The following is a 27,899-nucleotide window of genomic DNA, read 5'->3' as shown; positions in this document are numbered from 1 at the left end:
AGGGTATATGCCCAGTAGTGGGATTGCTGGGTCGTATGGTAGTTCTATTTGCAGTTTTTTAAGGAACCTCCATACTGTTCCCCATAGTGGCCGTATCAATTTACATTCCCACCAACAGTGCAAGAGTGTTCCCTTTCCTCCACACCCTCTCCAGCATTTATTGTTGCTAGATTGTTTGATGATGGCCATTCTGACCGGTGTGAGATGATACCTCATCGTAGTTTTGATTTGCATTTCTCTAATGATTAATGATGTTGAGCATTCTTTCATGTGTCTGTTGGCAATCTGTATATCTTCTTTGGAGAAATGTCTATTTAGGTCTTCTGCCCATTTTTGGATTGGGTTGTTTGTTTTTTTGTTATTGAGCTGCATGAGCTGCTTGTAAATCTTGGAGATTAATCCTTTGTCAGTTGCTTCATTTGCAAATATTTTCTCCCATTCTGAGGGTTGTCTTTTGGTCTTGTTTATGGCTTCCTTTGCTGTGCGAAAGCTTTTAAGTTTCATTAGGTCCCATTTGTTTATTTGTGTTTTTATTTCCATTTCTCTAGGAGCTGGGTCAAACAGAATCTTGCTGTGATTTATGTCATAGAGTGTTCTGCCTATGTTTTCCTCTAAGAATTTGATACTGTCTGGGCTTACACTTAAGTCTTTAATCCGTTTTGAGTTTATTTTTGTGTATGGTGTCAGGGAGTGTTCTAGTTTCATACTTTTACATGTATCTGTCCAATTTTCCCAGCACCACTTATTGAAGAGACTGTCTTTTCTCCACTGTATATGCCTGCCTCCTTTATCAAAGATAAGGTGACCATATGTGCGTGGGTTTATCTCTGGGCTTTCTATCCTGTTCCATTGATCTATATTTCTGTTTTTGTGCCAGTACCAAACTGTCTTGATTACTGTAGATTTGTAATATAGTCTGAAGTCAGGGAGCCTGATTCCTCCAGCTCCATTTTTCGTTCTCAAGACTGCTTTGGCTATTTGGGGTCTTTTGTGTTTCCATACAAATTGTGAAATTTTTTGTTCTAGTTCCGTGAAAACTGCCAGTGGTAGTTTGATAGGGATTGCATTGAATCTGTAGATTGCTTTGGGTAGTAGAGTCATTTTCACAATGTTGATTCTTCCAATCCAAGAACATGGTATATCTCTCCATCTATTTGTATCATCTTTAATGTCTTTCATCAGTGTCCTATAATTTTCTGCATACAGGTCTTTTGTCTCCTTAGGTAGGTTTATTCCTAGATATTTTATTCTTTTTGTTGCAATGGTAAACGGGAGTGTTTTCTCAATTTCACTTTCAGATTTTTCATCATTAGTATATAGGAATGCAAGACATTTCTGTGCATTAATTTTGTATCCTGCTACTTTACCAAATTCATTGATTAGCTCTAGGAGTTTTCTAGTGGCAGTTTTAGGATTCTCTATGTATAGTATCATGTCATCTGCAAACAGTGACAGCTTTACTTCTTCTTTTCCGATTTGGATTCCTTTTATTTCTTTTTCTTCTCTGATTGCTGTGGCTAACACTTCCACAACTATGTTGAATAATAGTGGTGAGAGTGGGCAACCTTGTCTTGTTCCTGATCTTAGTGGAAATGGTTTCAGTTTTTCACCATTGAGGACAATGTTGGCTGTGGGTTTGTCATATATGGCCTTTATTATGTTGAGGAAAGTTCCCTCTATGCCTACTTTCTGCAGGGCTTTTATCATAAATGGGTGTTGAATTTTGTCGAAAGCTTTCTCTGCATCTATTGAGATGATCATATGGTTTTTCTCCTTCAGTTTGTTAATATGATGTATCACGTTGATTGATTTGCGTACATTGAAGAATCCTTGCTTTCCTGGAATAAACCCCACTTGATCATGGTGTATAATCCTTTTAATGTGCTGTTGGATTCTGTTTGCTAGTATTTTGTTGAGGATTTTTGCATCTAAGTTCATCAGTGATATTGGCCTGTAGTTTTCTTTCTTTTTGACATCTTTGTCTGGTTTTGGTATCAGGGTGATGGTGGCCTCATGGAATGAGTTTGGGAGTGTTCCTCCCTCTGCAATATTTTGGAAGAGTTTGAGAAGGATAGGTGTTAGCTCTTCTCTAAATGTTTGATAGAATTCGCCAGTGAAGCCATCTGGTCCTGGGCTTTTGTTTGTTGGAAGAATTTTAATCACAGTTTCAATTTCAGTGCTTGTGATTGGTCTGTTCATATTTTCTATTTCTTCCTGGTTCAGTCTCGGTAGGTTGTGCATTTCTAAGAATCTGTCCATTTCTTCCAGGTTGTCCATTTTATTGGCATAGAGTTGCTTGTAGTAATCTCTCATGATCATTTGTATTTCTGCAGTGTCAGTGGTTACTTCTCCTTTTTCATTTCTAATTCTATTGATTTGAGTCTTCTCCCTTTTTCTCTTGATGAGTCTGGCTAATGGTTTGTCAATTTTGTTTATCTTCTCGAAGACCCAGCTTTTAGTTTCATTGATCTTTGCTATTGTTTCCTTCATTTCTTTTTCATTTATTTCTGATCTGATCTTTATGATTTCTTTCCTCCTGCTAGCTTTGGGGTTTTTTTGCTCTTCTTTCTCTAATTGCTTTAGGTGCAAGGTTAGGTTGTTTATTCGAGATGTTTCCTGTTTCTTGAGGTAGGCTTGTATTGCTATAAACTTCCCTCTTAGAACTGCTTTTGCTGCATCCCATTGGTTTTGGGTCGTCGTGTGTCCATTGTCATTTGTTTCTAGGTATTTTTTGATTTCCCCTTTGATTTCTTCAATGATCACTTCATTATTAAGTAGTGTATTGTGTAGCCTCCATGTGTTTGTATTTTTTACAGATCTTTTCCTGTAATTGATATCTAGTCTCATAGCGTTGTGGTCGGAAAAGATACTTGATACGATTTCAATCTTGTTAAATTTACCAAGGCTTGATTTGTGACCCAAGATATGATGTATCCTGGAGAATGTTCCATGAGCACTTGAGAAAAATGTGTATTCTGTTGTTTTTGGGTGGAATGTCCTATAAATATCCATTAAGTCCATTTTGTTTAATGTATCATTTAAAGCTTGTGTTTCCTTATTTATTTCCATTTTGGATGATCTGTCCATTGGTGAAAGTGGGGTGTTAAAGTCCCCTACTATGATTGTGTTGCTGTCGATTTCCCCTTTTATGGCTGTTAGTATTTGCCTTATGTATTGAGGTGCTCCTATGTTGGGTGCCTAAATATTGACAATTGTTATACCTTCCTCTTGGATCGATCCCTTGATCATTATATAGTGTCCTTCTTTGTCTCTTGTAATACTCTTTATTTTAAAGTCTATTTTGTCTGATATGAGAATTGCTACTCCAGCTTTCTTTTGATTTCCATTTGCATGGAATATGTTTTTCCATCCCCTCACTTTCAGTCTGTATGTGTCTCTAAGTCTGAAGTGGGTCTCTTGTAGACAGCATATATATGGGTCTTGTTTTTGTTTCCATTCAGCCAGTCTGTGTCTTTTGGTGGGAGCATTTAATCCATTTATATTTAAGGTAATTATCAATATGTATGTTCCTATTCCAATTTTCTTAAATATTTTGGGTGTGTTATTGTAGGTGTTTTCCTTGTCTTGTGTTTCTTGCCTAGAGAAGTTCCTTTAACATTTGTTGTAAAGCTGGTTTGGTGGTGCTGAACTCTCTCAGCTTTTGCTTGTTTGTAAAGGTTTTAATTTCTCCATCACATCTGAATGAGATCCTTGCTGGGTAGAGTAACCTTGGTTGTAGGTTCTTTTCCTTCATCACTGTAAGTATATCCTGCCACTCCCTTCTGGTTTGCGGAGTTTCTGCTGAAAGATCAGCTGTTAACCTTATGGGGATTCCCTTGTGTGTTATTTGTTGCTTTTCCCTTGCTGCTTTTAATATGTTTTCTTTATATTTAATTTTTGACAGTTTGATTAATATGTGTCTTGGCGTGTTTCTCCTTGGGTTTATCCTGTATGGGACTCTCTGTGCTTCCAGGACTTGATTAACTATTTCCTTTCCCATATTAGGGAAGTTTACAACTATAATCTCTTCAAATATTTTCTCTGTCCCTTTCTTTTTCTCTTCTTCTTCTGGGACCCCTATAATTCGAATGTTGGTGCATTTAATTTTGTCCCAGAGGTCTCTGAGACTGTCCTCAGTTCTTTTCATTCTTTTTTCTTTATTCTGCTCTGCAGTAGTTATTTCCACTATTTTATCTTCCGGGTCACTTATCCGTTCTTCTGCCTCAGTTATTCTGCTATTGATCCCATCTAGAGTATTTTTAATTTGTTTTATTGTGTTTTTCTTCGTTGCTTGCTTCCTCTTTAGTTCTTCTACATCCTTGTTAAATGTTTCTTGCATTTTGTCTATTCTATTTCAAAGATTTTGGATCATCCTTACTATGATTATTCTGAATTCTTTTTCAGGTAGACTACCTATTTCCTCTTCATTTGTTAGGTCTGGTGTGTTTTGACCCTGCTCCTTCATCTGCTGTGTGTTTTTCTGTCTTCTCATTTTGCTTATCTTACTGTGTTTGGGGTCTACTTTTCACAGGCTGCGGGTTCGTCGTTCCCATTGTTTTTGGTATCTGTCCCCAGTGACTAAGGTTGGTTCAGTGTGTTGTGTAGGCTTCCTGGTGGAGCAGACTAGTGCCTGTGTTCTGGTGGTTGAGGCTGGATCTTGTCTTTCTGGTGGGCACATCCACATCTAGTGATGTGTTTTGGGGTGTCTGTGGCCTTATTATGATTTTAGGCAGCCTTTCTGCTAATGGATGGGGCTGTGTTCCTGTCTTGCTAGTTGTTTGGCATAGGGTGTCCAGCACTGTAGCTTGCTGATCATTGAGTGAACCTGGGTCTTGATGTTGAGATGGAGATCTCTGAGAGATTTTTGCCATTTGGTATTAAGTGGAGCTGGGAGGTCTCTTGTGGACCAGTGTCCTGAAATTGGCTCTCCCACCTCAGAGGCATGGCCCTGATGCCTGGCTGGGGCACCAAGAGCCTTTCATCCACACGGCTCAGAATAAAAGGAGAAAAAATAGAAAGAAAGAAAGAAAGAGGATAAAATAAAATAAAATAAAGGTATTTTAAGAAAAAATAAGAAAAAAATTATTAAGAATAAATTTATTAGGAAAAAATTTTTTTTTATTTTTAAAAATAGATTTATTAATTTTTTATAATAAAAAATAAGAAAAAAACCTAACCCTAGGGCTAATGGTGAAAGCAAAGCTATACAGACAAAATCTCACCCAGTAGCATACATATATACACTCACAAAAAAAGGAAAAGGGGAAAAATTAATATATCCTGCTCCCAAAGTCCACCTCCTGAATTTGGGATGATTCGTTGTCTATTCAGGTATTCCACAGGTGCAGGTACATCAAGTTGACTGTGGAGATTTAATCCGCTGCTCCTGAAGCTGCTGGGAGAGATTTCCCTTTCTCTTCTTTGTTAGCACAGCTCCTGGGGTTCAGCTTTGGATTTGGACCCGCCTCTGCATGTAGGTCGCCTGAGGGCGTCTGTTCTTTACTCAGACAGGACGGGGTTAAAGCAGCAGCTGCTTCGGGGGCCCTGGCTCAGTCAGGCGGGGGGAGGGAGCGGTACGGAGGAGGCGGGGCGAGCCTGCGGCGTCAGAGGCATCGTGACGTTGCAGCAGCCCGAGGCGCGCCGAGTGTTCTCCCGGGAAAGTTGTCCCCAGATCACGGGACCCTGGCAGTGGCGGGCTGCACAGGCTCCCGGGAGCGGCAGTGTAGAGAGTGACCTAGGCTCGCGCACAGGTTTCTTGGTGGCGGCAGCAGCAGCCTTAGCGTCTCACGCCCGTCTCTGGGGTCCGCGCTGATGGCCGCGGCTCGCGCCCGTCTCTGGAGCTCGTTTAGGCGGCGTTCTGAATCCCCTCTCCTCGCGCAGCAGGAAACAAAGAGGTAAGAAAAAGTCTCTTGCCTCTTCGGCAGCTGCAGACCTTTTCCCGGACTCCCTCCCGGCTAGCTCTGGCGCACTAGCCCCTTCAGGCTGTGTTCACGCCGCCAGCCCCAGTCCTCTCCCTGCGATCCGACCGCAGCCCGAGCCTCGGCTCCCAGCCCCGCCCGCCCCGGCGGGGGAGCAGACAAGCCTCTCGGGCTGGTGAGTGCTGCTCGGCGCCGAGCCTCCGTGCGGGAATCTCTCCGCTTTGCCCTCCGCACCCCTGTGGCTGTGCTCTCCTCCGTGGCTCCGAAGCTCCCCCCTCCGTCACCCGCAGTCTCCGCCCGCGAAGGGGCTCCTAGTGTGTGGAAAGCTTTCCTCCTTCACAGCTCCCTCCCACTGGTGCAGGGCCCGTCCCTATTCTTTTGTCTCTGTTGTTTCTTTTTTCTTTTGCCCTACCCAAGTACAGGGGGAGTTTCTTGCCTTTTTGGAGGTCGGACGTTTTCTGCCAGCGTTCAGTGGGTGTTCTGTAGGAGCAGTTCCACGTGTAGATGTATTTCTACTGTATCTGTGGGAAGGAAGGTGATCTCCTCGTCTTACTTTTCCGCCGTCTTGGCCAGACCCCCTGTGCCTTTTTATATGATGTCAAGCTACATTCTTTTTATAAATATTCTACAGGAGAAAATAATATATTTATTTTCAGCAACCTAAAACTTAATTTTACTTAATGTATTATAGTTCACTGATACTGAAATTTCTTTGGTAAACTTCAAAGAACATGCATCCATTTTTACAGAATTATATTGACCACAATTAGTTTTTCACACTACACTTTCTCTTCTCCTAACTTGTCAAATCTGTAACTAACTTGTAAATATGTAACATACACAATGTCATTCCTTAAAAATCAATATGAAAAAAATCACGTGTTCAAGATATAAACATATTCAGGATATTTCATTATTTTCTTTATTGTTTAAAGTACTGGGAGAAGAGCCAATACATTTAAAATTGAAGTAATAATGTGATACATCACAAGTCATCAAGTGTGCTTTCTTTCCATAAACTAAGACCAAAACAAGAATGACTAGATTGATTGAGAGAATTTGCTTTTTCCACTTTTAGCATGAGCTATGAAAAACAAATTATTTATAATTAATAGTTGTGAAAGTAGACCTCTATCTTCTTAAGTAGTAATATAGATAGGAAATATCAATAGATTGCTCATGGATAGATTGATAAATAGTCTTATAAAAGAGACAGATACATGGATAGATGACTGATAATTATATGTAACACTTAAAAAATACATTTTTATTTTGTATAAAATTCTTGTACAGATTATAAGACACATTTTAATAATAGCGATAAGCCTTGTAAGTCCAGGTGCAGTGTGACAGACATATAGTGGCTATATCAAGAAAACCACCCTGACTCCATTACTTACTAGCTGTGTAAATACGCTGCAGTCATTGAATTTCCAAATACCTTTGCTTCCTTCCCTGTTAAAAGGTGCAGTAACAAAATGTCACCTCCCAAGGATAAAATCGAATAAATCTATTAATATATAAACAATATTTGCATAAAACCAAGTATAAACGTCATCTGAAAATAATGTGAGAATGAATTTGAGGTCTATCTTGGTTTCTCAGATTATATCTGCATGACATAACAAGACTCTCAGTATCACATATGTATAACATGTACATAGATCTACATTTAATTTAGAGGTAACACCACCAAAGTGTCAAATTCATGAATCAAGAAGTCTTTCATGATATTTTTGTACTAATTTTTAACTCAGATATGGCCCTTTTCATTTCTTTCCAAGAGCAACTAATATATCTAAAACGAGAGATGTCTCCTCTTGAATTCAATTTTATAACACAAATATATAATAATATAGCTATTATAAGTATAACAGTTTCATATGTAAATAATTATTAATTTACCATAACAATGTAATATGTAAAAGGTAAAGGACTTTGCATGTACATTTAAAAGTTGATTAGGTAAATAATAAATATTCCACTGAGCATGACAAAGGGAAAATTAGATTTCCTTGTATTGATAATGATTTTTCTTTTAATAATTCTCCTAGAGAAAACAAGGATTCTTCAGCCTCTTGTCTAAGCAGAAATCTTGGTTCAGATGCTTCTGGTCAGAAGAGACAGACATCATCATTCCCTCCATCGTTTTGTCTCTTTCCGTAAGTATGAGTCACTTATGTCTGCTGAGGGGAGGATTTTGGTTTTTTTTGTTTTGTGGGGTTTTTTCAGTTTTATTGAGATATAATTGACATATAATATTACATAAATTTAAGATGTACAGTGCATCGATATGACACACATATATATTGCCATATGATGACCAACATAGCATAGATAAAACCTCTATCCTGTCACACGTTTATCATTTCTTTATTGTGTGAGAACAATTAAGGTACAGTGTCTTAGCAACTTTGAAGTCTATAATACGCTGTTGTTGGGAGGGACGAATCCCTGTTTTAAGGGATTAAATCTGATGAAATGAGGCCCACATGGGCAGAGTATTCTCCCTTTTTGCATAACTTAGAATCAACTGATTTAGTATCTTCAGTACATTTGAAAAATATCTTCACCTTTTTCCATATTCTACAGGCTAAAAGCAAGTCACAGATTCCACCTGCATACAAGGGGAGGGAATTATACAAAAGTGCAACTCACTGAAGAACACCTCAGAGTGTTTGATACACTTCCATTTGGAAATTTCCTGAAAACTGAGATTATGGAGTTGGGGAGAAGACTGATATTTCTGGGAGTAGCATTGATGAGTTACATCAGAATGCGTCCAGATGGAAAAGCCCCAAGTACTCTAATTGACTTGGGGCAATAAATGTGTGTGTGTGCATGTGTGTGTGTGCACATGTATCAGTATGTATGTGCAAATTGAAATACCACTTCCTCTAAGCATTTTTACAATTTTGGGGACCAGAGTACTTTGTTCAAGTCATCTGTGAATTAGTATCAGATGGAGAGAGGAACTTCTATTTATCTCACTAATAAGGCCATTGTCACATGAACAGAATGAAGGAGCTTTTCGTGGAGACCAGGAGATTTGGGTGGCTCCAGAGAGCAAACCATCTGGGAGGGACTGTAGAAACCACCCTCAAAAGGGGTATTTTATTTTTCACTCCATCACCAATAAGAATTACTAACCAGTAATAATTGGTGGACACATATGACCGGTCTAAGGGGTTTACAGTTATTTGGGCTGAAGACTCCCAGGAAAGTATCTAGTGAAAAGGATAAAGGTTTGAAACATCAAGATTAAATATTAGAATAAATGTAATACCAAGGTTGAGAAATTCTTCTTTTACAATGTTTTAAATGACGGTTGATAGCTGGGTATGTTATCAATCAGTGTATCAAAAATTGATTCCCAAATTATCTTAACAAAGACCCCATACACTGGTAATTTTCATTAACTAGCTTTTGAATTCTTTATTCATGAATAGAATTGACATGATTATAGAAGAAAAAATTAATTTTCAGAATAATTTTCCAACTAAAGATTTTATGTGATGGCAACAATAAAATTCAGGGTCTCTCTTCATATTACATCTGAAATAGAAGCTAAGCATGTCTAGATATCTTAAATGCTGTCCTTGGAGAAAAGGCTTACACTGTGTTTTCTCTTTCACAACAATTTATTCTGCTGTGGTCACAGCATGTGTTCGGATTGTGGCTACTTAGGGTGAGAAAGGTCAGTCCTGCCTTCTCATTTTATAGATGAGGAAATTGTGATCAAGTGACCCATACCTGGGAGCAAAATTCATGAACCCACTGAGAATATGCCTTGGAGCTGTGCCAATGGGGTGGCTGATAAGTAAATCTAACTTATTTTCATACGTTAGGTGAGAAAGTTGAGAGGCAGAAGGATTAAATTATTCACCTTTGCTTAATACCTAATTAATAGTTTTGAAGAGACTAGAATAAATGTATGATGAATTCATTGTCTGTTAGCTTTCTGAGGTTATTTTTGTAGCATTGCTCTCTACCACCACCCTAAATCTCCTGGAGGGCAAGGATCGTGGTCCACATTATGAATATTTCAAATAACCTCTAATAATATTTCACATTGAAGGCACCCAACAGGTGATCATGGAAAACATGAATGAATGAGAAGGAAATAATTCAGCCTATAAGATTATGATTTAACATAACCAACACTGAAAGGCAAGAAAACCCTCATTCAAATTATTAAATTTATTTGTGCTAAGGCAAAGAATGCAAAATAATACAGCAGGACTTTCTCATTTGAAAGTAAAGCAAGGGCGCTTTCTAAAATAAGGTCACCCAAACCTGGTGTATAACACATGGTTACCTCTAAAATATATTATTCTTGAAGCTTTTGAATTTCTGAAAATGCATTATTATCAAAGCAGATATAGCACAGCTTGCCTAGTTCTTTGATGTTGGATGACTGGTTCTTAAACTCTGTTTTCTTTGAGGTTAAATCCTTGGCTGAAGGGCTTGCAAGTCTGACAAAATAAAATAAAAATAAAAAATATCAGCTAGCATAATATGTCTACATCACAAATCACCAGACTAAAATAAAAAGAGATGACAAAAGTACAGTGAGGTTTATATCTACCATTTAATTTGAGTAATGACGGTGGTATTCTTTTAAATATATGAATATTTATTTTGTTCTATAATTCTTGGTTTACTCGCTAGCAACAACTTGGTCTTGTTGACTTAGCTAATGTGCATTTAACAAAGCCAAACACAAAGTTCTCACAATTTTTTTTAATGTCTTATATTTGCAAAAATATTTCAGACTAAATGATTACTTATAAGAAGACATATAAACATGTTTTCATCATCCCTTATACAAAATCAAAGAATTTGAGGTAAGAGATTATGCAATTGGGTATCTTGTGTGCAAGTAAACTACTGAAAAAATAAATTAATTGGCACCAAACTGGGCATCACAAATGCATAGGCATCTTGATTGTTCCACTTTAGATTTGATCCCCTTTTAAAATGATAGTGAGTCACAACAAATATATTTATATGCCAATATAATTTAAGCAAATGTTAACTATGTAAACTGTATATATGTAAAATACAAAAAGACTGTATTTTTTTTTGTAAATTTCTTCAGCAGAGAATTCCTGACTGCCTACTGAAGTACAGGCATCATGCCAGATGGTAGGAACGTAGAGATAGAACCCCCTACCTCCCACTGCAGTGATTTGCACCCTGGCTCTCTTTCCTTATTACTTAATGGAGTTATTAAAATAAAGAAAACTAACCCCACTTTCGGACACTAAGATTCAGAACTTCTAAGGCAGGTTCTAATGAATTCTATTAAAACTCATTGATTCAAGTTAACAAGTTGCTTTTGAAAACCCAACCTTGTCTGTACTACTCATGTGAGGCAAATGTAATTAAAATAGTTCTAAGAATGGCAAAGAAATATGCGTTTATGATGATGATCATTGATGATGTATATTAAACCCATTGTATGTTTCCCCAAAACTCATTTTATGAGTCTCAGATTGTTTGATTTGGGTTTTAGTAAATAGAGGGTAAGAAAATACAGCAAAGATTTTGCAAAATAGGTGAGGTTGGAGAGGCAACCATGAAGTGTGCTGAGCATTTTGGAAACTTCCTTGAATGTGATAGGGACTCATTAAGGAATTTTAAGTGAAAGAGAAACATCTGTGTTCTAGAAAGTGAACTCTGGCTGCAGGGTTAACATACAACCTCAATTTCTACATAAATCGGGGACTACATCTCCCAGCACACCCGCCACAGCCTCCAGAGCCAGGCCAGATTCCTTGAGTCAGAGCTGTACAGTAAACATCCAAAGGAGAAAAAAGTCAGAGGTGGTAGAATTAGTAAATGGGGATTCTAAAACAGCTGTTATAATATTCATAAAGATTTAAAGTAAACTGTGAAGAAAGTAAGGGATAACATGGAAGACATTTTTAAAAAGAAACAAATAGAGCCTTAAGAACTTGGAGATGATAGAGAGAGAGAGAGAGAGAGATACGAATGATATTGCGTGTATATATATGTGTGTGTGTGTGTGTGTGTGTGTGTGTGTGTGTGTGTGTGTGTGTGTATTCACTGAATTGACTTAGCAGATTCAATGCAGAAGAAAAGATTAATGAAAATTAGAACATAGCAACAGAAATTATCCAAATAGAAGTTGAGAAAGAAAAGAGAGTGAAAAAAATGAACAAGTCCTCATTAGCCTGTGGAATAACATGATATGGTCTAGCACGTACATTTAGAGTCCCAGAAATCAAGAGAGAAAAAGGGCAGGAGAATATGAGTGAGCTAATAAAAGCCAATGCAGACAGTCTAGGCTAGGGACAGTGTAGGCAATGGGAGTAGACAGGCTGTCGTGTTAATGTACATAACACTGTGCCTGCCAGTGATGAAGCTGGTGCAAATTGACCCTGTGGTCAAGTTAACAATTAAAGTCTTTTTAATCATATGAAAGATATTTATTAAACATTTACTTTTGCCATAAGCTTGTCTAGGTGCTAGGTAGTGACTTGAACTCCAAGTGCACTCTAGGTGGGTTTTTAGAATGGGTTATACCAAGAAAAGCATGAGGGCAAGGAAACTCTTGAGGGGGCGTCTAATTATGTCCAGTAGTGAGAGAAGAAGAGGGCCTGAATTTGTCCACTGGCAAAGTCAGCAAGAGGGTGGGTCTAAAAGGCTTTGTTAGGGACTTCCATGGTTGTCCAGTGGTTAAGGCTCTGTGCTTCCAATGCAGGGGGCACGGTTTCCACCCCGGTCAGGAAACGAAGATCCCACATGCCTTGCAGCCAAAAAATTTAAAAATAAACAAATAAGTAAAAGGTTTTATTAAAGTAGAATAGAATTTTCCCACCCTTACTGAATAAGGGTGAGGAATAATTCATATTAGATTTGAAATTTTAAAATATCAAGAAAAGAAGAAAAAATTGTAGAGAAAGAAGATGTGTGCTAATGCATATATGTAAACAACTCAAAGCACTGGCAAGAAGTTAGAAATATCAAGAAAATACATGGTAGGGCTAAACCTCGTGGGGTCAGTATTGTAAATTTAGATTTGGGAGTGATTGAAAATGTATTTATTATCTTTCTTAATGCCTAAACTGTGCTGGATACTTAGAATTTTTTTAGCCAAAAAAGTTTTAATTTAATTAATAAATATGATTTGTGCACCAGTGTTTGGAGAAGACTTTAATATTTCCCATAGTGAGTAAAAAGGAGAGGCAACCCTAGATACTTGGAAAGACTTACAGGATAGACTTGGAAGACTGAAGCCATAAGCTCATGAGAAGGTGCTGAGAGAGTGATTGTAGGGTACAATTTTTGTAGAAGACACTTTGCATATTACCAAAAAATTAAATGATCACGGGCAGCAGCTTTTGTTAAGGAGATTGGATGTGCAGACACAACAGACTGGTTATTTATTGAAGAAAAGGTGACACTGTCTATTTAATTAGGTCACAAAGCAGTAAGAATACACTGACCTGAGATAATTTCTCACCATAAACGTAAAATACAGTCAACATGAATATTTCCAAATGTTAATGATTTTAGTTTATCATGTAGCAGTATATGGCCATAAAGCATGCAGTGCTGAAAACAGCGTAATCATCTAATATTAAAAGCATTGATTACATCTGTGACTCTATTTCTGTTTTGTAAATAAGTTCATTTGTACCATTTTTTTAGATTCCACATATAAGCGATACCATATGATATTTGTCTTTCTCTCTCTGACTTACTTCACTCAGTATGCCAGTCTCTAGGTCCATCCACACCTCTGCAAATGGCACAATTTCTTTCCTTTTTATGGCTGAGCAATATTCCATTGTATATATGTACCATATCTTCTTTATCCATTCCTCTGTAGATGGAAATTTAGGTTGCTTCCATGTCCTGGCTATTGTAAATAGTGTTGCAATGAACATTCGGGTACATGTATCTTTTCGAATTATGGTTTTCTCTGGTTACATGCCCAGGAGTGGGATTGCTGGATCATATGGTAGCTCTATTTTTAGTTTTTTTAAGGAACCTCCATACTGTTCTCCATAGTGGCTGTAACAAACTTATGGTTACCAAGGGGGAAAAGGAGGGGGATAAATTTTGAGTTTTGGATTGACATATACACACTACTATATGTAAAATAGATAACTAATAAGGACCTACTGTATAGCACAGGGAACTCTACTCAATACTCTGTAATGACCCATATGGGAATAGAAGCTAAAAAAGGGTGGATATATGTATATATATTTATAACTGATTCACTTTGCTGTACAGCAGAAACTAACACAACATTGTAAATCAACTATATTCCAATAAAATTAATTTAAAAAGTAAAAAATAAAAATAAAAACAAATTTTAAAAAGCATTAATTACGAGGAAGTATGCAATCGTGGCAAAGCCTATAGAACTGTTAACATTTCAAAGCATTAAGTAGCGCTGCAGTTTTTAAAATATGTGGCTCAGGCAGACTTTCCACTGCACAGCGTTGGATGGTGTGTCTGATCTGTGGCAGTGTTGCTAACTGCTGCCAAGGTTAATCCATCCAGATCAATCTTGGGTATCTAGAGGTTGTTTCAGACTGTTTATAAAAATAGGACAGTCAAAATCAGCAGTGTTTTATGTCAGTTGCCTTGAGGACTTTTGTTTTATGTTGATATATAGAGCAATTTCATATTTTTTCAATGTATTTTATTTCAATGTGAGTAAATAGTAAGCATTTCAAAATATTTATTTGTTTGTCTTTCTAAAAGACTCTGATTGTTTTCTATAATGGTGGAATAATTATGCCAGTAATGAAACTATCGTATTCAACTCAATACCTCTCACTTTCTAAATCACTCATTGCTGATTTTATGGATAGATATAGATAGATAGACAAGAACACACACATTCACACACATATACATAGTGTTTCACATATATGCATGCAATTTATAAATGTTTGACAGGAGTGATAAATAACTTTTTTAATCAAAATCATAAAATTTCCATCAAAAAGTCATCAGTCAGGAATTCAAGAGCTTTATATTGATTATGTTCTCTTATTAGATATAGAAAACTTGAAAATAATATAGGTATTTTTATAGTTAGTAAATATATACTGGTGAATGTTTTCATCAGTAGCTGTATCTGTGTACGATTCATTATTCATTTATCTGACAATTATTAGTTGCAGGATATGTCACCAGTCTCTAGGAATGTGATCAATTTCTCTTCTAAACCAAATTGTGACTTTCAAATAACTACTGCTTAATTTAGTTTTAGTATAAAATTGTTGATGTTTTGTTTTAAAAGATGTCTTCTAAATGCAAAAATGAAAAAAGGCTACCAATTCATATCAGCAATTATTTAAGAAGAATGTTAATCCATTCTAAACTCATTCCTGGGACTTATAATTATAGAGCAACTTGTGAGAAAGGAAGAGAGTAAAACCAAGGGATGGAATGTAGCAATCCATAGGTATTGATTCAGTAGAAAATATTTAGGTTCTGTGTGGTATTTTTAGAATCTGACTGATACCTCTATGATCCTCTTTATCATTGTTCAGTGAATTAAAAAACAAGAAGAAAATAGTGGCAGTGGCTAGTGTGTGTACAGAGGGAAAATATATATATTTCTACAAAATAAATTAATACACAATCTCCTTAGACATATTTATTTTACAATATCCAACAACCCTACTCAGATTTCTTCTCACATATTTCCTATACAGTTGCAACCTTGCTAGAAATTTTTTTTCTCTCCCCCGGATTTTTCCAGAGACATTCAAATTCTCCTCTTTATGATGCAGAATATCTCAGCCTGAGCCCATGTCTTACTTTTAAGTGTTCTTATCCCACTTCAAACAAAAGTGCTTCCATTTTCCAGGATCCATCCTCCAATGGGTGCTGTTTTAAAGTCTGCCCTTGTGTCTTTAAGAATACTCATGGTTCTACTTAAGCTAATTTCTTACAGTTACATTGCTCTCTCAAAGAGGAATTTGGGGCGATATACTTTTACCATAATATACAGATTGAGTCATAAAAGGAGATGACTGAACGAACAAGATCAAACAAAATGCAGAATAAGAAATAGAAATAAACTATGTAGGGTAAAATAAGAAGTTGAACTTTTGGAATAAAGTTCTTATGTTGGTATATAAAGGAAGAACAATTTAAGTTGATAATAGAAAACAGGTGATTTTTTAAAAAATTTTTGAGTACTATAAATATTTTGCTGAAAGATTGAAATCCAGTGTGATAAACATCAACAGCACCTTAGCAAGCATGACAGCTACAAAATACAAGAAGTAAATTTAGAATAGAAATGTGGTGATGGGTCACAGATTGTGTCAAAGGTGAAAGGGAGTAGGATTAGACAAAAAAGAAGACTATTGAAGCAAACCAAATATGAGGTGATTGGATTTCAGATCAAGTAGGAATAATGGGGATAAAGAGGAAGTGAATTTGAAGACTTAGGAGAATCAAATTGGGTGCCATACTAAGACACATGTTGGATTTATGTTTACACATAAAAATTAGAACATTAGAAAACATTTAAATTTGCATACATGCTAACTCTGAAAGCAGTCAGGGGCAAACAAACAAAAATATCTTGTACTAAACAGTAAATTCAGAAATCAGGTTTCACAAGGCTGAAAACAAGCTGAATCTCATGAAAAAAAATATATATATATTATTGTATAGACTCATTCTTACACTCTATTTGTGAATTAGGGAATTTTTCTATGACTTTTCAGAAAATGAAATACATCTTTATTATATATATTTAGAATGTATGACTCTAATCCTGAATTAGTTTTAAGTTTGACAGTGGGTTTTGTAAACTATATATTCTGAGTGCTCTCCAAAATGAAACAGCCATGCTCCAAAATCTTAGACAGGCGCGCTATTTGTGGGAAGGAAACTGTAAGAATTTCTACCTATATATATTCTTAATTTGCTTTTTTTAATATTTATTTTTGTATATATTTAATATATATATATATAGGTCCATGAGCACACATATTTATAAATAAATATATTTATGTATAATAAATATATATACATTTATTTGTGTAAGTATGTATACACATTACATCTTAACTCTTTTTTGCACAATGAAAAAGAGCTGGGATCCACCATTAGTTCATAAGTGATGAGCTAACCATGCCTGAAGATACCCACAGACAAACATTAAACTATGTTAAATCATACATATGTATATATATATATATATATATATATATACTCATTTCTCTTTACGGCATTGTTGTACAGAGGAGAAACAGTGTCTAAAAGCCCCTCCCAGTCCGGCCACAACAATACTCTGCTACTTTAAATAAGAGGAAGTTCCTTATCTCCTACGGAAGGAGAATATGTGTGCACAGACCAAGGTTGTTGGATTAAAAGGTCCTAGAGACTGTCATACAGAGTGAAGTAAGTCAGAAAAAGAAAAACAAATATTGTATATTAATGCATATATGTGGAGTCTGAAAAAAGTAATATAGATGATCTTATTTACAAAGCAGAAATAGAGACACAGACATAGAGAAAAAACATATGGATACCAAAGGGGAAAGGGGGTGGTGGGATGAATTGGGAGATTGGGATTGACGTTTTACAGTATTGATACTATGCATAAAATAGGCAACTAATTAGAACCTATTGTATAGCACAGGGAACTCTACTCAATTCTCTGTGGTGACCTAAATGGGAAGGAAATCCAAAGAAGAGGGGATATATGTATACGTATAGCCGATTCACTTTGCTGTACAGCAGAAACTAACACAACATCGTAAAGCAACTATACTCCAATAAAAATTAAAAAGAAAAGAAAAAGGGTCCTCAGAGAGCCTGTCACCTAAAGAAGTCATCCCTTAAGTAAGTCCTCAGTAACACTCATTGGCTACCACTCTCCTAGGACTAGAATGAAAACTGCTCAGAGACCCCACACCATCCATATTGCACTGGTTTCCTGCCTTTCCTCAAGAGACCACCATGATGGACTTCAAGAGCCTCTTACATCTCTTACACCATTAGAAAACCACACACCATAGATGCCTCATCCCTCACCTTGCACACAATTAGAAACCCAAGCCTCCAGGGCAACTTCACATCATACACATCCATTAATCTGCCATAATTCCCTATACTTGCACAACCTCAAAAACCATCATATGATATATTTTACTGACAACATCTATAATCAGTAAATTTTTTCAAATTTTCAAACTATTTCTGCATGTCATCTACCTCTTTATAACAGAAACTCAGTGATATCCCGACAACACTGCTATCTCTAAAGCCCTCTCAAATGAGCATATTTTTGTTTAATTACCACTTAATTTAGGACTCAGAGATAGGTGAAAACAAAACAAAATGAAACAAAACAAAACACTACTCTCTCAACATGTCCCCTTTCATTCTAGTTCAGTTTCTTTTCTACCAATATTTTGACCTTATTGAAAACTCCAATTCATTTTTTTTCTATGAACTGCTCTTTCTCCAGCCCATGTCTTCACTTCATTTCCTACTCAACTTAGATTCAGTGCTCCATAATTATAACAACACCCTTGCGAGACTTTTAACTCCCTTTCCCCTTCTCCATCTGTTTTACCTGATACCTAATTAAACTCAATTTTCTGTCTTCTCCATGACTGCACACATCAGAACTGATTTATCTCACCTAAAATTCAAGGCTTCAAATTTCAAATAAACACTTTATACTACTCAAAAATCTGACTATATTTTTACATTTTCTTTCATTTCCTCCTATCTCAAATCTCTATTGCTCATTTTCTATATCCTTTTTACTTTTCATTTTCCCTATTCTTTCTTCATTCTCAGCTAATTATCTTGACACATGCTTCATTGAGAACACAGAAAGAACCTGAATGGACTAATTTCCTCTTTTCAAGAGCAAATACGATTCTCTGCCTGCCATCTTGCTATCATGGTTGAAATAGCCTTGCTAGAAATCTTTTCCTTCTTGTTTTTCAAAAAGTTCTTCCTACTCTCTCTTACACTATCAGTTTCTCTATTTCAGCTGGCTCATCAAGATGGTTGTTGATCCCTAATTTATGTCTGAATTCTCTGAACCTCCAACTTCTTACTCAACATGGCTGTGTAGACTTCCTTACAGTGGTCTCAAATTTAACATGTCAAAAATGTCTTCATTCCTGATCTTGACACTCCCATCTCATTCTCTTGTAAACTTCCACAGCTAAATACAGATCATAACTTCCCATCAGTTGCTCAAGTCAAAAGTTGAAGCACTGTCTTTGACTACCACTTTCCCCTCACCCAAGTAACTCGGTAACTCTTAGTCTTCTCTGTCTTCAAAATCTGTCTTAATGCCCAGTGTCTCCACTTTGCACTGGCTCTACTATCATTGTGCTAATCACCATAATTCCTTCTTGGAGTAATTAATTAGCCTCTGATGTGTCTCTACAGACTCACATTTTGCCCTTAAGTACTATTCTGTGTACAGTTGAATAAAATTCTTCAGTGTCTTCCACTGGCACTTGACATAAGCTCTAAACTTTCTTCTAGCTAAAGCAGCTCTACATTATCTGCCTTCACAAGGCCTGAAAGATGATATCACCCTATAATTCTCTTTCTCTTGCTTCTGTGGTTTAGTTACACCACCATTCTTTTGGTTTCTTGAATGTATGGGGCACATTCTTATTTTAGAGTCTTTGCTTAATATTGTTCTAATAGAATATTGTTCTATTCGATCTTCCCATGAATAGTTCTAATTTGGAGTATGTGTGTCACCCTTTCGGGTGGACATTTTTTAACCGTTCAGCCTAATGGGTCCACATTGCCATTGTACCGTATCACCCTGATTTTCTTTCTATATAGCACTTGAACATCTGGTCTAATTTCTTGTGTAGGCATTTATGTAGTTATTGAATTATAAGCTGTCTCCCTCGATGGCATGTAACTTCTCTTTTCAGTGTTACAATCCCAGTTCCCAGAATACGGCTTGACACATTGTAGGGTCTTAATAAACATTTGTTGAAAGAATAATTTGTGAGCTATGCATTGATTTTAATATTATCAAGAAGGGATCAGGGAACCTTCCGGGCGCCGGGTTCCCCCATTTTCTTCTGCTGGGTCAGCAATGGCGGCCGTGAAGACCCTGAATCCCAAGGCTGAGGTGGCCCAAGCCCAGGCGGCATTGGCGGTCAACATTAGCATGGCCCGGGGGCTGCAGGACGTGCTGAGGACCAACTTGGGGCCTAAGGGCACCATGAAGATGCTTGTTTCTGGTGCTGGAGACATCAAGCTCACTAAAGATGGAAATGTGCTGCTTCATGAAATGCAAATTCAACATCCAACAGCCTCCTTAATAGCCAAAGTAGCAACAGCCCAGGATGACATAACTGGTGATGGTACCACTTCCAATGTCCTAATTATTGGAGAGCTCCTGAAGCAGGCGGATCCTACATTTCTGAAGGTCTTCATCCCAGAATAATTACAGAAGGATTTGAAGCTGCAAAGGAAAAGGCACTTCAGTTTTTGGAACAAGTCAAAGTAAGCAAAGAGATGGACAGGGAAACACTTATAGATGTGGCCAGAACATCTCTACGTACTAAAGTTCATGCTGAACTTGCTGATGTCTTAACAGAGGCTGTAGTGGACTCCATTTTAGCCATTAAAAAACAAGATGAACCTATTGACCTCTTCATGGTTGAGATCATGGAGATGAAACATAAATCTGAAACCGATACAAGCTTGATCAGAGGTCTTGTTTTGGACCATGGGGCACGGCATCCTGATATGAAAAAGAGAGTAGAAGATGCGTACATCCTCACATGCAACGTGTCATTAGAATAGGAAAAAACAGAAGTGAATTCTGGCTTTTTTTACAAGAGTACAGAGGAGAGAGAGAAACTAGTGAAAGCTGAAAGAAAATTCATTGAAGACAGAGTTAAAAAAATAATAGACCTGAAAGTCTGTGGTGATTCAGATAAAGGATTTGTTGTTATTAATCAAAAGGGAATTGACCCCTTTTCCTTAGATGCTCTTGCAAAAGAAGGCATAGTAGCTCTGCTCAGAGCTAAAAGGAGAAATATGGAAAGGCTGACTCTTGCTTGTGGTGGGGTAGCCCTAAATTCTCTTGATGACCTAAATCCTGATTGTTTGGGACATGCAGGACTTGTCTATGAATATACATTGGGAGAAGAGAAGTTCACCTTCATTGAGAACTGTAACAATCCTCGCTCGGTCACATTATTGATCAAAGGACCATATAAGCACACACTTACTCAGATCAAAGATGCAATAAGAGATGGCTTGAGGGCTGTTACAAATGCTATTGATGATGGCTGTGTAGTTCCAGGTGCTGGTGCAGTGGAAGTGGCAATGGCAGAAGCCCTGATTAAATACAAGCCCAGTGTAAAGGGCAGGGCCCAACTTGGAGTTCAAGCATTTGCTGATGCATTGCTCATTATTCCCAAGGTTCTTGCTCAGAACTCTGGTTTTGACCTTCAGGAAACACTAGTTAAAGTTAAAGCAGAACATTCAGAATCAGGTCAACTTGTGGGTGTAGACTTGAACACAGGTGAGCCAATGGTAGCAGCAGAAGTAGGCGTATGGGATAACTACTGTGTAAAGAAACAGTTTCTTCATTCCTGCACTGTGATTGCCACCAACATTCTCCTGGTTGATGAGATCATGAGAGCTGGAATGTCTTCTCTAAAAGGTTGAATTGAAGCTTCCCTTGTATCATCTGAATCATGAAGATTCTACAGAGTGATCCTAAGAATATAGCTATGGAATTTTTGTCCAAGCTTCAAATGATTTTCAAAGGATTTTCTTTTCCCATATAAAAAAAGGAGAGAACACTGGCATCTGTTCAGATTCTGAAGTTCTGAAATTATAATTACAGTATTTTTTAAATTGCACTGTAGTGTACACATACAGGCCATACTTACCAGTAAACAGGATGTTTTGCTTTAGCTTCAGTGATATAAAAATACATGTTAGATAAGCATATATTATCTACCGTATTAAATATTCCTTGAAAAACATTTTAATGGTTTAATAATTCTTCTAATGAATGTATTTTAATTTATCTCCAATAGTTCCCTGTCATTAAGCATTTAAGTTTTCAATTTTTATGCTAGTTATAAATAAGATGTAAGTAACTTAAGGTTTTGAAAGCATTCCTGCTTCCTTAGTATAAATCCTTTTAAGCAGGGGTCCCCCACAACCCCTGGGCGGAGGACCAGTACTGTTCAGCGGCCTGTTAGGAACCAGGCCGCATGGCAGGTGAGCAGGGAGCAAGCAAGCAAAGCTTCATTTGCTGCTCCCCATTGCTTGCATGACTGTCTGAACCATCCCCCGCCCCCCTCGAAAAACTGTCTTCCTCGAAACCGGTCCTGGTGCCAAAAAGGTTGGGGACGGCTGTTTTTGAGTAAAAAAAACTATTGGATAAATTGGACTTTTCATGCTTTTGAAGTAGCTTTGCTACACTGCTTCCCAGAAATGTTACGTTGTAGTGAGTAGAAAGATGGAACTAGAGCTGCAAGTCTAAAGTGGCAAAATAGGAAAGGCAGAGGTTAAATACATGGCTGAAGGCGTGGTGACTGAGGACCAGGTGAGGTAAGAGATTTTCAGGCAAGACGGTATTTTTGCACCTCGGAACCTTGCTTAGGCTGATATCCCTCCCAACCCCCCTCGTGTCCTATTTTTCTCACCCAGATTACTGTTCTCTTCTACACGTTGCCACAAAATACATATATTGTGGAAATATATTTGAAGACCTTGAAAGGGAAGTTGTGTGTTGCTAAGCTTTGCGTTTTGAGGACTTCGCAGTTGCCTACAGTGAGCGTACAATAAATTGGAAGTTGAAACCTTTTCTGTGATCTTGCGATGGTACTCCAGGGCACAAAAGGGAAGGAAATCAGTCCGTCCAAATGTTCACAAGCTAAAGAAGGGGCTTCTGGAATGGCAGGGTCTCTCGACCCCACTGAGAAAATTGCCTTCTCTTAATCACTTGGCCCGGCAACACTGGAGCTTCGGCCCCAGGACTAATTTCTAGATGGGGCCGCGTAGAGGAGCAGTGCGCACGCGTACGCAGGGCACGGCCGCCGACGTGATGCGCGCGGGGCGCGTGCGCAGCAGACCCGCACGGTGGCGCGTCTCCTCGTGGGGCTTCCGGGGTCGTGTTCTCGGCATGGCCGCCTCGCTGTCGCCGCTGCTGACTCTGCTGTCGCTGCTCTCCGGCCCGTGGCTCGAACTAGGTCAGTGTGCTGGCCTGCCCGACTGTCCCTGGCGCCATTCGTCCCTGGAGGCAGGAGAAAAGGGGTGGGGCGCTCGGCCCCGGCGGGGAAAGAGTCGATGGCCGGTCTGCCCGCCTCCCGCGCGAGCTTGCAGCCGCCGGAGGTGCCTCCCAGAGGCGGCCAACTTGGCGAGGTGTATCTCACTTCTTTTTTACTTTTAACTTATTATTCTGGAATCTTTTGAGCATAAAAAAAGAATAAAACGATCCTGTCCCGTCCACCACGTACCCATTGCCTAGTTTAAACGGTTGCCAATTTATGGCTTTAATCTTGCTTCTTTGGGACCCTTCCCTCTTTCTCCTTCCCCTGGGAAATTCATTTTGGAGTGAATCGAGGCACGATACAATTTTATTCCTCAATATTTAACTTGAATAGCCAAAAAAACAGGAAGTCACGAAAAAAAAAGTATCACTTTCCCACCTAAAAAATTAACCGTATTCCTTAACACCATTAAACATCCAGTTAGTGTTCAAGTTCACCTACTGTAAATGTTTTAAAATTATAGTTTATTTGTTGAATTAGTGTCAAAATAAAATTCATATATTGCTAAAAAAAAAAAAAAGAAGGGATCAGTAACTCTCAGAGTAACAAAGATCTACTTGGTTCTCATTTATGATAATAGACTGAGGTTTGAGTATAAATCTTGCTTTGGAATCTCATAGCTAACACTTCCGAAGTCTAAAAAGCACTTTGTCACTCAGAGTGATGAGGACATTTAGGTATGTGTTTAGCATACTGACAGTAGTGAACTGCCTTCAACAATGTTCAGGGGGAATAGAAGAAAAATTAACAACAGCTTAGCAATTTTTGTATTGTACCTTCTAAAATTCTGCTACACTACAGAAAATAATAAACATTATGCAGAGGGTCTAAAGGGATAATACGTTGTTGCTCACACGGAATGCAATGTTTCTTCTCTCTTTTTATTCTATAAGTTAGCAGAGCCCCCTTTCGATACTATTGCACTGGAAAGGCAGTATGTAATTAAATGAAAGCAGGTAAACGTGTACACTATCATCCCACTTACCATATGGATTTTGCACGTTTCCCACACACTGTTCTTATCTGTACAAATTTCCAATAGTGAAAGTAAGAAAATTTTTGAATGAAAAGTTACTAGGCAAGAACAAAATTTAATCTTATTTCACCACCATCCTGTCAATATTTTAGGCTATTTTAAAAGTAATTTTCTCACCTAGTATGTGACAGTGGTGAATATCCTGTTAGAGGCCAGATTTCTACCATGTGTGTATGCTCACAGAATTGAACACTGTGTTGAGTTTTTATTTTTGTTTTTAACAATAGGCTAATGGAGCAAACAGCAGACTGTGTCCCTGTCCATGTTATTTCCCATTCATAGGAGTCTTAGAATATTGCTTTTGTAACATCATGTATACAATATATGGATATAGAATATGTGCCTGACAAGAGGGCCAGCTAGAGGAGTAAACAAAAGGGGTTTCCCTGCATGGGTCAGGAAAGCTGTCAGTTCTTCTCTGAGCAGTCCTTTATGGATTGGGGCAGGGGAAAGTTTTCAGAAGATAATGAAAGAGAGTATAGAGGGATAAGTATTATGTGGGAAAGAGATAAATAGAATTCTAGGCATTTTTTTTGGAATATGGGGAAAGAGCCCAGTAAAAGTGTGTGGAAATATAAGCCAATAATTTAAGAGGTATAGGTTCACGTTTGTCTTTGTTATAAATAGGCTATGAAATAACCACCTTGGGACTCTGTCTATATGATTAACACACAGCCATTAGCTTATAAGTCATATACTTCAGAGGGAGAAAAGGTTTAGAACAAAAACAAAATTTCAGATTATCTATGTAACTTTTCTCCTGCAATATGAGGCCTCTGCTACCTAAGATTGAATGTCTACTCTGATGAACGGGGGTGGAGAAGCCAGGAATTGTTCAAACCACAGTCAGGGGTTTCAAATTGTCTATCAGCTATTGTCATATTTTCCACTGGTAGTTTCAACAACTTAAGAGAGATTAGAAGATGCAAAACGTCTTCAACAGGGTCTAAAGAAAAACAATGGGAAAGTAAGCCTACTCTTCTTTCTGGAGGACAGCATCACCATGTTCCCTTTTATGCGAGCTGAAAACCTGGACTACCTTTAATATATTCAGCAATGGCTCATACGAATTCATTATGCAGCTCAGGGCACTCTGCATAGATATTCATTTCTCTTTCTCTTGCCTTATCTCTTCCACAGGCTGCTTTTTCTGAGTGTGTAGTCGGTGCTTTGGACTTCTTTTTGTCAACTACGTTTCATTTTATGCATGCTGACTCCAGCAATAGAGAACTTCTGGAATTGACAAAGCAGCTCTATAAACAGATACTCAAACAAAAATTGTCAGTTTACCACACGGAGATCTAAACGAGAAGGACTGAGAAAGATCATTTTCTCAATATGAATCTATATGTACATATTTTTAATGGAATAACTTAGACTCTCCCTGATTTGAAACAAAAGAATATTTTATTTCTCAACTAATTTTCTACATTTTGTAAGAGATGGTAGATTTACTACATCCAAGCCATATCACATAAGCAGGGTAAATCTAGATTATTTAAAATGAAATCAAATTATTTTAGCTTAACATTTTCTCCAATTATGTTAATACATGCTTTTTCACTTGATTTTAATTAGTTAATAGTACAAACCTACTCACTCTTTTAATTGTAAAAAGATTTCTCTGAGATTTTATAAATAGTTCTTTATCCTTATTAAATCAGACGCAGGCTTAAAAGCAGCTCATGGGAGCTATAAGATTATAAAGTAATCATTGGTATTCTTAGAACACATTCAGCGCTGTCAAAAAAGTCTTTCTGGAAGGACTTTTCTAATGAAATCATTAGCGTTACATAAAGTATTAGAATTACATGAGCTACAACAGGAATTATAATGAGATTACTGGTTTGGACCTTTGGTCTAGAATAGACTCAAACAACTGTTAGCTCTAGATCAATTCTGTAGTCTTTCTCAACCTCAGAGTTCTCATTTGAAGGAGAAAGATCCAAATGCCAATTTGTAATAAGCAGCAGCAAGTCCTGCTGCCCTGAATCAGGAAATAGATGTGTAGTGCAGCCAGAAATGAAATATATAGCCTAGAAATGGATGGGCGATATGTGATACTTTGTAAGCATTATCAAACTGGGTCATGGGACTGGACCAGTAAGCAATTATAAACCTCAGATGTTAAGACTGAGTTAGATAGTCTGACATGGGTCCCACCCTAATCCGGACATAAATGGAAAAGAAAACAGCAAGTGGTGACATTTCTGAGCTCATCTGTCTCAGCAGGTGTCTCTCTGCATCTTAGCTGCTGAGACCATGGAATTTCAGAAGCATCCCCTGGAGAGATGAGGAGGCCTGCATTTCTATCTTTATGTACATTTGATCATCTGTGCTTCTTTTTCATTGCTTCCTAGCTGAGGTCAAAAGCAAAAAAAAAAAAGTAAAAGTAATTTCATCCAAGCTCTAAATATATCTTTCTATATTAGACTTCATTTAGTAAATAACTTAAATTTTCTCTCGAATATCACATGTACACAGAAACCAAGTCTTTGACCATTTTTAACTGAGGTGTTCTCACTTTTATTAGTTTCCAAGTTTAATTTTCCATGGCTGGAGAGAGATAGAAAGAAAGAGAGAGAAAATTGTCTTCAGCACCATAGGCTGGATATTTTGGAGATAATTTTCATGCCTAACATGAAAATCCATTCCTATTTTTTGCAAGAGGTGGAAGCACAACTCAAATTTTACTTTCTCTTGAAAACTTTTTGATTATCCCAGTTTTATTTAGTACTATATTTTAAAAAATATGGTAAGCTTTAAGAACACTGACCTTTGGGTGTATATGAAGTAAAATTCTAGTGATACACTTGGAGGTTTTAGATCTATTAATATGCTGGTCACTATTCCAACACCTTTAATATGCTTGTCACTATTCTAACACCTAAAACCAGAATGGAGACATAAACAAAAATATTAATTGGATTTGTGGATGTTGCTGACCATTGAATATTAAAAATTTGAATAGGGAAGAAAAGGAATCCGAACCAACACAAATAAACATAACAGAAAAAGTAAAATGCTCAAAATAAGTTAAAATAATTACACTCTTTTACATATAGCTGTCCAGATTTCCTAGCACCACTTATTGAAGAGACTGTCTTTCCTCCATTGTATAGTCTTGCCACCTTTGTCATAGATTAATTGACCATAGGTTCGTGGGATTATTTCTGGACTTTCTATCCTGTTCCATTGGTCTATGTTTCTGTTTTTGTGCCAGCACCATACTGTTTTGATGATGTAGTTTTGTAATACAGTCTGAAGTCAGGGAACCTGATCCTTCCAGCTCCATTTTTCTTTCTCAAGATTGTTTTGGCTATTTGGGGTCTTTTGTGTTTCCATACAAATTGTAAATTTTTTAATTCTAATTCTGTGAAAAATGCTATTGGTAATTTGATATGGATTGCATTGAATTGTAGATCACTTTGGATAGTCTAGACATTTTGACAATATTGATTCTTCCAATCCAAGAACACGGTATATCTTTCCACCTGTTTGTGTCATTTTTGATTTCTTTCATCAGTATCGTGTAGTTTTCTGAGTACAGGTCTTGTGTCTCCTTAGGTAGGTTTAGTTCTAGGTATTTTACTCTTTTTGATGCAGTGGTAAATGGGGTTATTTCCTTAATTT

At 37.4% G+C, this 27,899-nt stretch overlaps 1 pseudogene; it reads left to right on the top strand.

The window, feature by feature from the left end:
• The first annotated feature begins 19,995 nt into the window (after nt 1-19,995).
• LOC137763945 (T-complex protein 1 subunit zeta pseudogene) lies at nt 19,996-21,834 on the top strand (annotated as a pseudogene).
• Nucleotides 21,835-27,899: the final 6,065 nt, after the last annotated feature.

The sequence above is a fragment of the Eschrichtius robustus genome, chromosome 4, assembly GCF_028021215.1.
Source record: "Eschrichtius robustus isolate mEscRob2 chromosome 4, mEscRob2.pri, whole genome shotgun sequence".
Classification (NCBI taxonomy): domain Eukaryota; kingdom Metazoa; phylum Chordata; class Mammalia; order Artiodactyla; family Eschrichtiidae; genus Eschrichtius; species Eschrichtius robustus.
The sequence above is the reverse complement of the archived record's forward strand: the minus strand, read 5'-3'. Positions and strand labels throughout refer to the sequence as shown.